The sequence below is a fragment of the Silene latifolia genome, chromosome 11, assembly GCF_048544455.1.
Source record: "Silene latifolia isolate original U9 population chromosome 11, ASM4854445v1, whole genome shotgun sequence".
NCBI lineage: Eukaryota > Viridiplantae > Streptophyta > Magnoliopsida > Caryophyllales > Caryophyllaceae > Silene > Silene latifolia.
The window spans coordinates 76,318,220-76,337,742 of NC_133536.1; positions in this window are offsets into that span (position 1 = coordinate 76,318,220).

A 19,523-nucleotide genomic window follows, 5' to 3' on the forward strand; every position below is an offset into this window, starting at 1 on the left:
CACCTGACCCGGAAAAGAGATCTAAATTCTAGGATACTAATGCCCATTGCCAATATCACTGGGGGAAAGGACCCGATAATGAGACGTCCTATAGGCTCAAGCATGCGATCTAGGATATGATTGATGACAGGAAGTTGTCCCTCTCAACCTTTAACCCACAAGGCATTCTAGACAATCCTCATAGATATACCACTTGTCAGGAAACCCTTCTTGACTGTTCTCCACCCATCATCTCAAACAATGAGGATGAGGTGCTCGAATGGATAGATGCTTAAAGTAGAGTGTTGAAGCCAGTTGCTGGAAAAGAAAAGGTTTAAGCGTGGGCTGATGATTACGAGTCTGGATCTAAGATCGAGTCAGGGTCCGAGTCCGAGTCCTATGCTTTCTATCCCATAATTATTCTAGTGTCTTTCTTTATGTCTATTTCCTTTCCAAGTGACAACCTGGGGGCTATCCCACGAGTCACATGTCTTCTCATGTCTGTAAAGTCACTTTTCATTTCAATAAAAAGAACAATTTTTAATCCATATATTCTTCTCTTCTTTTTCCTTTACCATTTCCCGTGACAACGAGAATTGGTTTGAGACATTTTAAAATGACAACAACACAACATGCCAAGTCAATGTAAGTGCACTTAGTCGACGTTTTTGTTCCTAGTTGTAGAGGACCCGAAGCTCAGTGTCCATTTTTTTTACCTTTTCCATGCCTGGCAATAGAAACCTCTCGCTATAACCCAATTTAGGATGGGCATATCTCAAGAGATTCTAGGACGAATCAAGACCATCTCCCTTGTTAACGATTAATGACGGAAGGTGTAATACCCCGTATTTTATTACCTTGATAAAACACTAGTCAACGGTAAATGGGTAAATATATTTTATAAAATAATATTATATTGCATTTATACGAGTTATGTTATAAGACGGATAATAAAATAATAAGGATAATAATACACTCCCACCTACCACTATATATACCCCTCACCTTATCCATCCTTACCCTATCCTAACACAATCCCATAAAATCCACCACCAAAATCCTAGAGAGAATGAAGAGAGAAAGAGAGAAAAGGAAAATGGAGATTTTGTCCCTCCGCCTCGAGATCGTAAGGTAAAACCGTCTTAATCTTGTTTATATATTATTTAATTTATACCATTGACCCTCCTTGACCCCGACTCACCTCTGACCGTCATTGACCACCACATTGGCCGTGTAATTAGGGGTTTGACCGAGGTTTTATTTGGTTATTTGTTGTTATTGTGTGACTGTCTTAAGATGGATTTTTACCCCACTTTTCATGACTAACATGGGCTTGTTTTGGGTGGGTTTTGTCGAGGGTTGAGTGGGGGTTGTAGTGGTGGTAATGGGTGGTGGAATGGGTGGTGTTAGGTGGTCGTAAAAGGGTGTCAAAGGAGGCTATATGGGTTGACTATGTGTGTTGTGTTTGTTGTTGTTGTTGATGTCGGCTGCTATGGTGGTTACCGTGGTTGTGGTTAACGGTTGCTGGGTCCACTGTGGTCAGTGGAGGCCATGGTGGTGGGTGTAGGCCGTGGTGGTTGGTGGTTGGTGGTGGCTAGGGGTGAGCAAGTTTAGGTCCGGACCGGAAAAATGGACCGGACCGGACCATTTGGTCTGGACCAAACCCGTACCGAATTTTTTAGGTCCGGTCCTCGGTCCTCATTTTTTGAGTTTTCGGTCTTCGGTCCGGTCCTGACCAAACCCGGATATTTTAGGTCCGGACCAAATGGACCGAATTTTATGTTTCTAAAGACTATCATTAGAATATTATAAACTAAATTACCATTTTATCTTCACAAGACATTATAAATTAATATTGAATATTTTTTCTCAAAAACAATCGTCTAATTATTCATCGACATTTAATTTAGTGAAACTTAAATGTAATATCATACACGAAATTGTGAAAGAATTAGTTCTAGGTCCATTTCGGTCTGAGACCGGACCGGAACGAATGTTTCGGGTTTGGTCCGGTCCAAGACCGAAAGTTTTAGGTCCGGTCTTCGGTCCACAAAAAAATTATTTTCGGTCTTCGGTCCGGTCCGTTTTGGTCTGGTCCGGTCCGGTCTTGGACCGATGCTCAGCCCTAGTGGTGGTGGTCTTTGGTGTATTTAGTGTCGTGTGTGTGTTGTGTGGTGTTGTCGTACCGTGTTGTTGTTGGTGCTGCAGTTGCCGTGCTGCTGGTTGCGTAAGAGTGCGGTGGCACCAAGCCGTGACCACTGTGGTAGTGGTGGCCCACAGTGGTGGCTGTTTTGGTGGCTGTTAGTAGGGATAAGACGGAATTTGAATAGCTTAAGACGGGTTTATACTTAATTAATCAATTCGTATTTAATTTAATTAGATCAGTTATTAATTAAATATATTTAATTATTTTATTTAGGTGACGGTTTTTGTGGAAGATTATTATTAGCCGGATTGCTTACGGAGTATGCTAAAATGTAGGTTTATCCTACTTAGTTTCAATATTATGTCTAATTGTTAAATGAGTCATTTGTCATTCATTTTCATTGAATGAGTCGGTAATTGACATGTTATACGGTATCTTGCATTTATTGTATTGTCTTGTATGTCGGAGGACATGGTGATTTACTTGTTGTTATGGAGACGTAAGGCGGTTGGGAGACCGTCCTACGCTTGAGTCGCCTCTTGGAGCTTCCCACTCCAAGAGGGATGTGCAAATTAATTGCTTGAGTTACGGAGGGACTCGTGTGGTTGAGACACGACGTCTGGCAGGGGATCTGGTTGGCATCCGGACCCGGTACGTCTGGGCGTCTCTCGATACCTATTTATGGTTGTTGGTATGTCTGGGCGTGTCCCGGTACCATTATAGTTATCGGTATGTCTGGGCGTGTTTCGGTACCATAGTGGTTGTGGGTACGTCTGGGCGTGTCCCGCTACCGGTGTAATGGTTGTTTGATAGCGTCTCCTTCATATTATAGTCATGTTTCATACTCACAAACTTTGAGTTGTGTCACACTTTATTTATTGAAACTGGCGTTTGTGTGTCTGTGTAATTGTCATCTATTTCCGGGGGAGCAGGTTGAGTACAAGTTTACTTGTTGACGTGATCGGGATTTAAGCCGCAACTTGGACTCTAAGTCGAGTAGCATAACATAAATGACATAGATGGTAGTCGACTTGTAATTTGTATAATTCACTTTATTTGTTGTTTATGGTTTGTAACTAACTAAACTTGTTATTTATAATAAATGTTTCTTGATTGTATCTCCGATTTACCGCCTCGGGAAACTGATATGGTAACATCTCCAAATTACCTTGGACGGGTAAGAGGAGGTGTTACAAAGTGGTATCAGAGCGACGATTTTGGAGCCTAAGCCAATGAACCAAAATGAATCTAGGAGTGTCTAATAAAATGAACCCGACATGAGTACAATAGGAGGTCGGTTTTGGGTGAGAAGGATCCCTTATTTCAAAATTAGGTCATGTTGTTTCAGTTGGTTACTACGTGGGTGGTTACGAGTCGGGAAACGTGAAGTGAAATATTGCATGATTATGCTTGTGTTATAGTTTTGTTGACCATCTTGCATGATATAGAGGTTGTGTGGTAAATGATAACATGTGATAGTTGAAATGATGGAATTGGAATGTCTACTTGAGTGAGATATGTGTGATGCGAGTAGAAGATTGTTTCATATGAAATGCATTTATTTGTATGAATGTTGCATGTTTGAATATGATAAGTTTTGAAACCGTAATTTGCATAGTTGATAGGATTCTTGCATGATATAACTGTTCATATGGTATGTGATAACATGTAGGATTTGGATGAAAGTAATGATACGTATGACATATTTTGAGAATACTTGTTACGTGTTTGTGTGTGAGGAGTCTTAGCCTCGTCCTTTAGCATTTCAATACCGTATATATGTTTGAATTTCATTAATGCCATAGTTAGAGTGTGATTAGTAATGGTTGTTAGTAAAATAGTCGCTAGTATAAGAAAAGTATTCCTTAGTCGGAAATTGCAAACCATAGAGAGGCACCCAACCGAGCGTGGGCTAGTACTCGACCAAGTACCAGTCACTCGACCGAGTGAACCCTAACACTCGACCGAGTGGACCAATTTCCAGAAACTTGAAAATTTCTGGAAGTGAGTCACTCGACCGAGTGGAGAGGTCACTCGACCGAGTGGACTCAGCACTCGACCGAGTGCCATTTTCTGGGTTGTGAAATTCGCGAGATATGCGTTATTACCTTATTTCTTGCATTTCTTCATCGTTTCTTATAACAAAAATACCAAAATATCTTTAAAACCTTTCTAAAACTCCGTTGTTAATATTTGTTTCCTGGTCTTAAAGTTTCTACTTCATTTTATTCTCTTAATTCTTGTTAATTAAACAATGTGTATGATTTCTCATTGCTCTTAATTTGTCCCAATTTGATTTCTTTTAAATCCACACTGTTCTCTTCAAATGTTGTCAACTAATTGCATGTTTTGTTTGATTCATTATATTAATCACCTTGTTATAACATGTATGATGTCAAGTATAAAATTTCATATTGAATTTTGCCCGAAAATTTTATGAAATTCTGGAGTCAATAATTGATTTGGTGTTTATTGCATGTTTGATTGTTTAACAAGGACTAAAGTTTGGTTGTTATTGCTAATTCTTATCATATGTTTGAAATCTTGTCCTGAAACTTTTGTTCCGAAAATTTTGAAACCTTAACGTTCATGCGTAAGCCTTGATTTTTTATGTTTAACGACTTAGTTTAGTTGACTAATGAGACTCAAGAATCTTCCCACGCTTAAGTTTTGATTTTTCTTTGTTGGTAACGGCATGTATAATCGTGAATCAAAATTCCATCTTAAGATGTTACCCAAAATCTATTAAAATTTCATTTTAAAATGAATGATTTTAATCTTTGCGCTCAAAACATGATCCAATTATTTCTTGTTACTTAGTTCTTATTGATGTTGCGCTGTGTTACATTAACTTGGCAGTTTTGCTTTACAAATAGCTTCAAGTTTTGGCATGTATGTTTGTTATACCGACAAATCCGATTTTTATAATTCATTTTTTTTCTTTACCTATTTAGTAATTATGTCGTAAAGGTTTAAAATTTGTTTAAAGATGTTAGGCATGTTCTCAAAATTTGAAAATTTTGTTTTAAAGTCCTCTTGAATTAATTGAGTAATAATACTTCAATTTCCATTAGTAATACCATGTATTGTCCTAAGTTGGTAATTCCGCCTTAAAATCTTGACCAAATTCTGATTCTTTCTTTTATCTTAAACTTGGCTTAACGATGTTTTAATGTAATAATCCTTATGAGTATCATTGTAATAACATGGTTTAAATAAAAAAAAAATCTCTGTTTTAAAAGTGGACTAAATTCTTTTGAGATTTCATGGGTATATTACTAAATTTTTGATTTTTATGCTTGAAACATGGCTTAATTGTCTCATGGTGCCCCGATCCTTTGTCAATGGTGATGTGTGTGGAAGGGTATAGTGTTGGTGCTCAAATTTTGATTTTTTGTGCTTAATACTTTGTTTTATTGTGCCCCAAGTCTACAATTTTGTTAATAATGCGATGTATTGTCCTAAAATTGAAAAATTTTATCTTAAATTTTCTTCAAAGATTTATATATATATATATATATATATATATATATATATATATACCCAACATTCATGCCAGAGTTTGATTTCATGTTTCGTTATTGGTTTAATCATGTCCATTGCCTTGCTGTCCACTAATTTGTTGTGTATTGTCCCGAATTAGGATCATCATGTTGTGTGATTTTGCTTCAGTTCATCTTTCCATGTGTGTCTTGAAGGTCATGAATATGAGACAGGTGTTTTAGTAGGGTTAATATGAGCTTAGGCTTTTGTTGTGGATTTGAACTGTGTAAGTAGGTAGGTGTATGATTCACGTTTGGAGATTAGGAGTAGAAGAAAGTGAGTTTAGCTTGCGTAAGGTGTCTTGAATTGGGTACGATGATTGTATGAAGTAATTGATGAATATTGATTGATGTGTAATCTAGGTTGAATATTTGTTAAGTGTTTGAACTTATGGATAGTGAACGAGGTTTGAGTTGCATGTTGAAGGATATTGTTATTGAGCATAACTTGGAAACTTTGGTTGATAGATAATTGAGATATATGATGGTGGGTTTAGTATTACCAAGTTTGATGTTGCGGTCATGAGAGTAAGAGTGTGGCATGTAATGCTTGAGGATTCAATCATGTTATTGAGGTATTTGATCATTCGCGTTATAGAGTGTAACCGTTTAATTTGAGTAGGTGTGTATAAGTGTGAAAGTGGTTGTGTGGGAATCCGGCCCTATGAGTGGTAGTATAGAGGTTGTTTGTAAAGTTGCCTCCCAATCGTCAAGTAAAGCGTCCGTGGTATAAATCATGATCTTGTCGTAGTGTCTGTTTGAGGGGTGATGTTGTTATTATTCCTTGAGAATAATGAGTGGTTAGGCCGTGTCCATGAAATAGTATGTTGTGTTGGTAGTATGTCTCAGATATTTCATCTTAAATGTGCGATAATGATGGCTATAAGGCCAAGAGCTCGTGTTTAAATTTGGGTATTTGATGGTGTATTAGTTACCGTCGGAGTCTATTAGCATTTGTATGATGAAATAGGAAAGTTTTGAACCGAGTTGAGAATGAAACTATTCGGCCCGGGTGACACTCGACCGAGTGCGCCATGCACTCGACCGAGTGGCCTCCTACACTCGACCGAGTGGCCTGCTTTGACCCTTGTTTTGTTGATATTTGACCGAATATTGAGCATGTACCCTTATTTCGCGGTTTATATTAGTTGACTTGTGTTTCGATGAGCATGTTGACCTTACATGAGTGATATTTTGTGAATTGTTTACGTATGATTACATGGTGTGGTATTTTGTAAGTAAATGGAAATTATTGATTCGACATGAGGGGACTGATGACATAAATGATGTGATAATCTTGTTTGATGTGTGTTAAGCAACGTGATTTTATTTTGTTGTGTAAAAGTAAAGTGAATGGTCGCTCGATTGTTTGTGATTGTGACCTTCCGTATGAGCGGAAGTATTGATGATGGATGGGAACGGATATGGAAAAACACACGTGCGATCATGTGGTGGATTTGACGCGATACATGCGTGGGATGGTGTGTGGAAATGGAAGTGTTGTTCACGGTTGAGTCACATTACGAGTAATTTTTGCATTGTTTAATTGTTGCATGGAGTCCGTATATGTATCTCCCCATTTATTCGAGAGCCTTTAGCAATACATTCTTAAGTAAATAAAGGTGGTTCCATCTCAGTTTCCTAAGGTAGTAAGTATAAAAGATAAACAATACCAAAGCACTTTAAGACGATATAAATTAAAGTGCCTCAAAAGACTTTATTACAAAATTCCAACGAACTAATTAAATATTACAAAGTACGTTTTTAAAACAACAACAGCGGAAATAAAATTACTAGTGTCTGAATGAATTAAGGCAATCTCTAGACTCAAGTGATAATCTCGTCCTAAGCTCCCCCTTTAAGCACCCAGCACTTCTCACAAGCTAACCTGAAATCAATCTGCTGCCTAATATTTCGTTCATCACAGGTGTTCACGAATACACAGTCAACCACGAGGTTGAGTAGGATAACTAAACAACAATAACAATACGATACGATAAAAGGCTCAAATTGCGACCGTGACACACTGTAACACCCCGGTTTATGAAGGAGCCTTTAGCAAGACATTCCCTAATAAAACGGACTGTTACCATCTCGGTTTCCCGAGGTAGTGAATAACAAGTTAAACTCCAAGGCAATTTATATAATATTTTAACTTAATTATTACAAATCCTCTTTTCAACTCAATTACAAGAACTGACATAAATAAAAGTGAAAGTCTTCTAGATGATGATCTAGCTACTAAGTCGTCTGATACAGTGTCTCACGCCCATCAAGCTCCCGTCCTATCTCTTAAACCTGTCAAGCCTGCTCCCCATAAAACGGTTCATCACAGGTGTTCACGAATACACAGGGTCAACCACGAGGTTGAGTAGGGAAAACAATTAAACAGTAAATATGATATGCATGATACTCCGTCACCTCCATCTCCATCTCAACTCATCACACACAACCCCAAGACGCCCAGACCATACCGATCCCCGGTAGACTATATATATCGACCGTAGTCGATCCGCCCGCTCATAGCGGAGGACACCAAGGCAAGTCTGCAGAACCGGCTGGGCCTTATCACAACATCACATCATATCTCATCATCGTCACCACCACACCATCCTCCAACTCCAATGCATATGCAATGCTCAACAGTAATCAATGCACATGATATGTATATCAATGAATGAAATCATGCCAGCTATCAAAATAATGAAATAACATAATCAACACGAACAGTTGATCAATCACACTCCAGTGTATGAATCATAACATAAATTACAACCACGCACAAGTCATCGATCACAGCTCGGTCACATGTAACACAACAACTCAACACAATTTAACAACACCGGTAAGTCAAGTGTATTTCCCTACCTCAAAGTGCCAGCAAATCCAATTAAGCGGTTAAGCAGTCCAGAAATAAAGCAATGAATTTGATTATCGATCCATCACGAATCCGTCACCTAAAACAATTATAATATTTATTATTACTAACTACTAAATATAGAATTTCCCAAAATAGAAGCTTCCCGAAAATAATCCCGACACCAAACTTATGCCCAATCGATAAAAATAACCCGATTAGAATTTGACCCAACTTCCCAAAATAGAGAGTTATTAAAGATAGAGCTTTCCAAAAATGGTAACTTTCCCGATATAGAAACTTTTCTATTAAACCCGTCTCCAAATAATTAATTATGATTAATTATTATTTTATTGTAAATAACTCGGAACTAAACCAAGATGATAATTAAAGGGTTAAACGAATTATGCGATTAAGAAAACCCGAATCAAAACATTGAACAAATCAACAACCCGACTCAAAACTTAAATACATTATTCCGTCACCGCTACCTAATATTAACTTAGTAACTAAAACTAATAATGTAAATAATAGAAATATTAGAAATATACATATTCTCCGACTTACTAAAATAGGAAACCGTAACAAAAATCACCCGAAACAACGACTCAACCCGACACACAAACACCCCCTCTTTCAACCCGTCACTACTCACTCCACAACCACCAACCTCTCGCCGACCACCAGGCTCGACACTGTGTGGCCTGGTCACCTCCCACCACCACCAACGTGGTCGACCCACGCCGGTGGTCAGAACCACCACCACCAACCCCCGCTTGCGCCCCCGCCGTCACAACCAGCCCCCTTTTCAACTCGCATGCCACCACGACACAACCCCTCCTCCTTACCAACCACCACCCCTGACACCACCGTTGAACGGCGACCCTGACACACGTGGCACCACCGGTTCGACCTCCCCCGAGTCCACGGTGGTGCCACCCCATTACCCTATGTCTGAAATGCAACACAAACCCGCATTTCAGACCCGACACCTAATCACCACCACTGCAACCACCAACAGCAACGACGACCACTCAACCCACCACCACACGACTCGACTCACCACCAGAACACAACCCACACCCCGACAACTACTATAAAGCCCCTAAACGACGCACAACTCGGATCAAACTACCGTGACAAAATGAAAACAGAGAACCTTACCTATGACGGCCGCCGACTGTGCTATTCCGCCAAGACAACCACCCTCGTCCACCGAAGAATGACCTCTCTAGACTCACGGCGGACCCTACACCCTCCACACTCACCGGCGCGTTCGTTGGTTTGTAAATAAAGCGTGAGGCGTGAAAGAAAAAGGTTGGTGATGGTGATGTGTAGAAATGACGGTATGAAGGGAATTAGGTTTTAGGGTAGATTTAGGGTTTAGTTTTAGGGTTTGGTGAGTGGTAAAAGGTAAATGGGTAAGTGGGTAAATGGGCTATGACATCTTGATCCAAAACTATAAACCCGACTCATCTTACAACATGAATCCGACTCATTACCTTTACGTTATCATTACCTTTACGCTACCATTAAATAATAAAAACTCGTTCAATCGATGATAAAATACGGGGTATTACAGTCTTCCCCCCTTAAAATGAACTTCGTCCCGAAGTTCGCTCCCGTACTCAACCTCAGAAGGGTATTGTATATCATGCATACGGACGTCACGTATTTCTAACACAGTTAACACACACTTTTGACACATCAATTAAACATAACAGACACGAAATGTTACATTCTGCCCTCCTAAAAATAAACTTCGTCCGAAGTTTAAATCTTTACTTAACCCAACTAACTATAACTAATAACTACCTGATAACACAATTGTATAACAACTAAATAATCACCTGAGAACACCGTCATCTTCCATCTAAATTCCGATCTCAAACTCAAGTAACTCAATAACCATGGTCTCTTTGGACCGCAAACGTAACTCGGCACAAAGGCCCCACAACTCATAACTCAATATCGGTGGTTTAATCACACTCTCCTTTTACACATCAACCAACTAACAGAAGTAGGAACCAAAACATATAGAACTCATTTGCATAGGTACCCCACAACGAGACATCAACTTGATCAAACTACAATCTACAACAAGTGCAATTTAAGCATTAAGATTTTACAATCCTACCCGACTAGAAACATGGTTACGTCCTCGTAACCTCTTTTCAATTTTCATATACATATGAAACAAAATCATTATCAACCACATGTGACAGGAAGAACATATGATAACAGATTGCGCATTAACGTTAAGGTCGAAACAAGGTTCTATTATGGAATTAACTGGTTGTCAACAAGTAACATTTATTACTAGCTTATGCCTAACTTAAAAACACAACATCAAACTAAAGAATAACAAGAAAAGAACCAAGGTTTACACGGTTTCACAACTAAACAAATTTGATGATCAATTATAGACTATGAACAAGCGAGAGCAAAATCAACAAAACAATTTAAGAACTTCTCACATTTGTAAACATATCACGAGTAAATAGATCTACCACTACTATCTATCACAATCACAGGACCTTATTGACACGTCCATTCAACCCTTTACTCCCTCTTTGGTTTAGGTCACGAATTAGGTCGATGAATTTAAGCAATCTAACAACATACCCATAATTCATACTTTAAATTATAAAAATTGTTTGCACGATATCAATTTTGAAAACATGTTTCCCAATAAAAGTAACTACATATGATCTATGACAACGACAACATTACTTCCATATCACCCTATGTTTCACATTTTAGCAACCATATCATTCAATTGTGTCCAAAGAACTTAGTATAATTCATTCTCAAAGCAAAACAAGAGATATTGTATAAATAGTTTAAACATATACATTTGCCATCATATACTTTGTAGAACACTAGCTATGATAAAAGATTAGCAACTTGAACAACTTCTCTGATTTGCATGATTGAATAATTAGGCAACTCGTAGGCTCAATTAAATGTAACTATAATGACTATCATTTAAACCAATGCATATCATGTGAATCATCAAAAGAGTTATCCCATTATAATTGCCAACATAGTTATCATGACGATTTTTATTATAATATAATTGATAGTAACGACTCGAGAATATAGATATGCCAATTGTCATGTTATATCAAACAGTTTCCTTTATATCACACCCATACAATTGCAAGAATCACTTTAGCATTTTATGACAATATAATAACGAACATATTCAATAAGGAATAACAACATTGTGTATTATCATGTTATAGTTTTAGGTCCAACTGAAATAGTTTAATGTGATGAAAGTAATAAATATAACTATTGGCACACAACTCATATGAAAGACATTAGAACTTAGATGCATCCTACATGTGTGAACATTTGGACATACTCATTACTATCATCCATGTGTAATCATTTAGACATAATTATTATAATTATTCATGCGAGTATATTAGAACAATCAAATTAACTTTTAACGCCATCAACTTTACCAAGATATGAGAACATAGTTTTATATTTATATATATCCGACCACCATGCACATATGATGAACATACTAGAGATATTACAACATGCCAAACATACATAAAATATGCAACAACTGGACCCGTATAACATATTTCACCCTTGATTAAGAATCAATTTAAGCTATCCGATTTTTACTCACGCTATCATGCCAACAATGTTATCAACTAGACTTTAATTTTTATCGCCTGTTAAGATACATAACTACTGAACATGCATGCTACTATCATCATATAAAACATTATAAGATCACATTAATAAGGCTCAGGAAATAACCAAACAATTATATAAAAACTCACATAGTACGCACATTTTACAAGTCATGATTCACGTTGTAACTTTCGAAAATCACAAATAAATAACTGTCCAACGAATACTTGAGTTAGATTACTTTTTATAACATACCGAGAGTTAAAAACACAGGAGAAAAAGAATTATGTCTAAAGCACAAGAATTTCATTTTTAAAGCATTTTACAACTCAGTTGTTCCAAATAAGTATGTGACGGCAATTGGTTCGAAACTTGGGTCAGTTTGCAAAACGTACCATTTAATATAGAAACATCAAGAATTTTCGTGGCTTATCAATTTGAAAACGTATGCGAAACCTCTAGTCGATGGAGTTGGAATTATGCAAAAATCATTTACACAAATTAAATGAGGATTTTTACAAAATCGTCGGTCAACACATTACTGCACAGGAACTTCCCAACCACAGCCCACTAAAACATTTATTACTCCTAATCCGTATACCCTATAAGCATGAAACCAACGCCAAAAGAACACTAACTCACGAGGCTATTTCTCATAAAATTTTCATCCGTAGAAAATTAACAGGAAGGAAATGACAGCAAGACCAATTACAGAGTAAAATTAAACAAAACGGATTTCAACACTAAATCATTCATTTTCCATGTTCCAAGCTCTTACAACCATACTATCGATACTAACTCATCCTAACTTAAATCTCACACTTTTGTATTTACGTAAACATCTATCCCATAGATGTCCCTTCGCCTCCCGACCTACCCCTTGCATCTAATCACGATTGCTACGACTAGAAACAAGCAATTCAATGGTGTCTCTCATTACTATCACGATACTATACTAGCATGGCTTTGGGATCACATAACCACATATTACCAGACATAATAGCACTATCAACACGTCATTCACATCCATCCAGATAAATATCATAAATTCGCAATTATTCTCATGCTCACGATTACCACAATCCAACGCTTCATTGATTATCCATCCAGATAAATATCATAATTTCAAAGACTAGGTCTCAAGGTATACATCAACTCGCTTATATCCAAGGTTTTCCTTCTAACTACCCCATTCACTCGTTTTCTCTTGGGTTGCCTGGTTCAAAACTGAGAGGGCAAAAGAGCACGCATTAAGGGCGCCTTCTTAACCGCACTGTGAGCCCCTAACAGTTTATTCCCAGGGGTTCATTTTATTTAGACACATCCTACGTTCATTGGGTTCTTTGGTTCAGGCCTAAGGATCGTTCTCTCTGATACCACTTTGTAACACCCCGGTTTATGAAGGAGCCTTTAGCAAGACATTCCCTAATAAAACGGACTGTTACCATCTCGGTTTCCCGAGGTAGTGAATAACAAGTTAAACTCCAAGGCAATTTATATAATATTTTAACTTAATTATTACAAATCCTCTTTTCAACTCAATTACAAGAACTGACATAAATAAAAGTGAAAGTCTTCTAGATGATGATCTAGCTACTAAGTCGTCTGATCCAGTGTCTCACGCCCATCAAGCTCCCGTCCTATCTCTTAAACCTGTCAAGCCTGCTCCCCATAAAACGGTTCATCACAGGTGTTCACGAATACACAGGGTCAACCACGAGGTTGAGTAGGGAAAACAATTAAACAGTAAATATGATATGCATGATACTCCGTCACCTCCATCTCCACCTCAACTCATCACACACAACCCCAAGCACGCCCACCATACCGATCCCGGTAGACTATATATATCGACCGTAGTCGATCCGCCCTTCCTTTAGCGCGGAGGACACCAGGGCAAGTCTGCAGAACCAGCACTGGGCCTTATCACAACATCACATCATATCTCATCATCGTCACCACCACACCATCCTCCAACTCCAATGCATATGCAATGCTCAACAATAATCAATGCAACATGATATGTATATCAATGAATGAAATCATGCGACTATCAAAATAATGAAATAACATAATCAACACGAACAGTTCAGTCAATCACACTCCAGTGTATGAATCATAACATAAATTACAACCACGCACAAGTCATCGATCACAGCTCGGTCACATGTAACACAACAACTCAACACAATTTAACAACACCGGTAAGTCAAGTGTATTTCCCTACCTCAAAGTGCCGCCAAATCCAATTAAGCGGTTAAGCGGTCCGTAAATAAAGCAATGAATTTGATTATCGATCCATCACGAATCCGTCACCTAAAACAATTATAATATTTATTATTACTAACTACTAAATATAGAATTTCCCAAAATAGAAGCTTCCCGAAAATAATCCCGACACCAAACTTATGCCCAACTGATAAAAATAACCCGATTAGAATTTGACCCAACTTCCCAAAATAGAGAGTTATTAAAGATAGAGCTTTCCAAAAATGGTAACTTTCCCGATATAGAAACTTTTCTATTAAACCCGTCTCCAAATAATTAATTATGATTAATTATTATTTTATTGTAAATAACTCGGAACTAAACCAAGATGATAATTAAAGGGTTAAACGAATTATGCGATTAAGAAAACCCGAATCAAAACATTGAACAAATCAACAACCCGACTCAAAACTTAAATACATTATTCCGTCACCGCTACCTAATATTAACTTAGTAACTAAAACTAATAATGTAAATAATAGAAATATTAGAAATATACATATTCTCCGACTTACTAAAATAGGAAACCGTAACAAAAATCACCCGAAACAACGACTCAACCCGACACACAAACACCCCCTCTTTCAACCCGTCACTACTCACTCCACAACCACCAACCCTCACCGCCGACCACCAGGCCCGACACTGTGTCCGGCCTGGTCACCTCCCACCACCACCAACGTGGTCGACCCACGCCGGTGGTCAGAACCACCACCACCAACACCCCCCTTGCGTCCCCCCCCGTCACAACCAGCCCCCTTTTCAACTCGCCGCCACCACGACACAACCCCTCCTCCTTACCAACCACCACCCCTGACACCACCGTTGAACGGCGACCCTGACACACGTGGCACCACCGGTTCGACCTCCCCCGAGTCCACGGTGGTGCCACCCCATTACCCTATGTCCGAAATGCAACACAAACCCGCATTTCGGACCCGACACCTAATCACCACCACCGCAACCACCAACAAAGAACGACGACCACTCAACCCACCACCACACGACTCGACTCACCACCAAAGAACACAACCCACACCCCGACAACTACTATAACATGCCCCTAAACGACGCACAACTCGATCAAACTACCGTGACAAAATGAAAAACAGAGAACCTTACCTATGACGCCGCGTCGACCTGTGCTATTCCGGCCAAGATCTGACCACCCTCGTCCACCGAATGACCTCTCTAGACTCACGGCGGACCCTACACCCTCCACACTCACGGCGCGCGTTCGTTGGTCTGTAAATAAAGCGTGAGGCGTGAAAGAAAAAGGTTGGTGATGGTGATGTGTAGAAATGACGGTATGAAGGGAATTAGGTTTTAGGGTAGATTTAGGGTTTAGTTTTAGGGTTTGGTGAGTGGTAAAAGGTAAATGGGTAAGTGGGTAAATGGGCTATGACATCTTGATCCAAAACTATAAACCCGACTCATCTTACAACATGAATCCGACTCATTACCTTTACGTTATCATTACCTTTACGCTACCATTAAATAATAAAAACTCGTTCAATCGATGATAAAATACGGGTATTACGGTCTTCCCCCTTAAAATGAACTTCGTCCCGAAGTTCGCTCCCGTACTCAAACCTCGGAAGGGTATTGTATATCATGCATACGGACGTCACGTATTTCTAACACAGTTAACACACACTTTTGACACATCAATTAAACATAACAGACACGAAATGTTACATTCTGCCCTCCTAAAAATAAACTTCGTCCCGAAGTTTAACTCGTCTTTACTTAACCCAACTAACTATAACTAATAACTACCTGATAACACAATTGTATAACAACTAAATAATCACCTGAGAACACCGTCATCTTCCATCTAAATTCCGATCTCAAACTCAAGTAACTCAATAACCATGGTCTCACTGGACCGCAAACGTAACTCGGCACAAAGGCCCCACAACTCATAACTCAATATCGGTGGTTTAATCACACTCTCCTTTTACACATCAACCAACTAACAGAAGTAGGAACCAAAACATATAGAACTCATTTGCATAGGTACCCCACAACGAGACATCAACTTGATCAAACTACAATCTACAACAAGTGCAATTTAAGCATTAAGATTTTACAATCCTACCCGACTAGAAACATGGTTACGTCCTCGTAACCTCTTTTCAATTTTCATATACATATGCAACAAAATCATTATCAACCACATGTGACAGGAAGAACATATGATAGCAGTTGCGCATTAACGTTAAGGTCGAAACAAGGTTCTATTATGGAATTAACTGGTTGTCAACAAGTAACATTTATTACTAGCTTATGCCTAACTTAAAAACACAACATCAAACTAAAGAATAACAAGAAAAGAACCAAGGTTTACACGGTTTCACAACTAAACAAATTTGATGATCAATTATAGACTATGAACAAGCGAGAGCAAAATCAACAAAACAATTTAAGAACTTCTCACATTTGTAAACATATCACAGAAATAGATCTACCACTACTATCTATCACAATCACAGGACCTTATTGACACGTCCATTCAACCCTTTACTCCCTCACTGGTTTAGGTCACGAATTAGGTCGATGAATTTAAGCAATCTAACAACATACCCATAATTCATACTTTAAATTATAAAAATTGTTTGCACGATATCAATTTTGAAAACATGTTTCCCAATAAAAGTAACTACATATGATCTATGACAACGACAACATTACTTCCATATCACCCTATGTTTCACATTTTAGCAACCATATCATTCAATTGTGTCCAAAGAACTTAGTATAATTCATTCTCAAAGAAAAACAAGAGATATTGTATAAATAGTTTAAACATATACATTTGCCATCATATACTTTGTAGAACACTAGCTATGATAAAAGATTAGCAACTTGAACAACTTCTCTGATTTGCATGATTGAATAATTAGGCAACTCGTAGGCTCAATTAAATGTAACTATAATGACTATCATTTAAACCAATGCATATCATGTGAATCATCAAAAGAGTTATCCCATTATAATTGCCAACATAGTTATCATGACGATTTTTATTATAATATAATTGATAGTAACGACTCGAGAATATAGATATGCCAATTGTCATGTTATATCAAACAGTTTCCTTTATATCACACCCATACAATTGCAAGAATCACTTTAGCATTTTATGACAATATAATAACGAACATATTCAATAAGGAATAACAACATTGTGTATTATCATGTTATAGTTTTAGGTCCAACTGAAATAGTTTAATGTGATGAAAGTAATAAATATAACTATTGGCACACAACTCATATGAAAGACATTAGAACTTAGATGCATCCTACATGTGTGAACATTTGGACATACTCATTACTATCATCCATGTGTAAACATTTAGACATAATTATTATAATTATTCATGCGAGTATATTAGAACAATCAAATTAACTTTTAACGCCATCAACTTTACCAAGATATGAGAACATAGTTTTATATTTATATATATCCGACCACCATGCACATATGATGAACATACTAGAGATATTACAACATGCCAAACATACATAAAATATGCAACAACTGGACCCGTATAACATATTTCACCCTTGATTAAGAATCAATTTAAGCTATCCGATTTTTACTCACGCTATCATGCCAACAATGTTATCAACTAGACTTTAATTTTTATCACTTGTTAAGATACATAACTACTGAACATGCATGCTACTATCATCATATAAAACATTATAAGATCACATTAATAAGGCTCAGGAAATAACCAAACAATTATATAAAAACTCACATAGTACGCACATTTTACAAGTCATGATTCACGTTGTAACTTTCGAAAATCACAAATAAATAACTGTCCAACGAATACTTGAGTTAGATTACTTTTTATAACATACCGAGAGTTAAAAACACAGGAGAAAAAGAATTATGTCTAAAGCACAAGAATTTCATTTTTAAAGCATTTTACAACTCAGTTGTTCCAAATAAGTATGTGACGGCAATTGGTTCGAAACTTGGGTCAGTTTGCAAAACGTACCATTTAATATAGAAACATCAAGAATTTTCGTGGCTTATCAATTTGAAAACGTATGCGAAACCTCTAGTCGATGGAGTTGGAATTATGCAAAAATCATTTACACAAATTAAATGAGGATTTTTACAAAATCGTCGGTCAACACATTACTGCACAGGAACTTCCCAACCACAGCCCACTAAAACATTTATTACTCCTAATCCGTATACCCTATAAGCATGAAACCAACGCCAAAAGAACACTAACTCACGAGGATATTTCTCATAAAATTTTCATCCGTAGAAAATTAACAGGAAGGAAATGACAGCAAGACCAATTACAGAGTAAAATTAAACAAAACGGATTTCAACACTAAATCATTCATTTTCCATGTTCCAAGCTCTTACAACCATACTATCGATACTAACTCATCCTAACTTAAATCTCACACTTTTGTATTTACGTAAACATCTATCCCATAGATGTCCCTTCGCCTCCCGACCTACCCCTTGCATCTAATCACGATTGCTACGACTAGAAACAAGCAATTCAATGGTGTCTCTCATTACTATCACGATACTATACTAGCATGGCTTTGGGATCACATAACCACATATTACCAGACATAATAGCACTATCAACACGTCATTCACATCCATCCAGATAAATATCATAAAGTCGCAATTATTCTCATGCTCACGATTACCACAATCCAACGCTTCATTGATTATCCATCCGGGTAAATATCATAATTTCAAAGACTAGGTCTCAAGGTATACATCAACTCGCTTATATCCAAGGTTTTCCTTCTAACTACCCCATTCACTCGTTTTCTCTTGGGTTGCCTGGTTCAAAAGCGAGAGGGCAAAAGAGCACGCATTAAGGGTGCCTTCTTAACCGCACTGTGAGCCCCTAACAGTTTATTCCCTGGGGTTCATTTTATTTAGACACATCCTACGTTCATTGGGTTCTTTGGTTCAGGCCTAAGGATCGTTTCTCTCGATACCACTTTGTAACACCCCGGTTTATGAAGGAGCCTTTAGCAAGACATTCCCTAATAAACGGATCTGTTACCATCTCGGTTT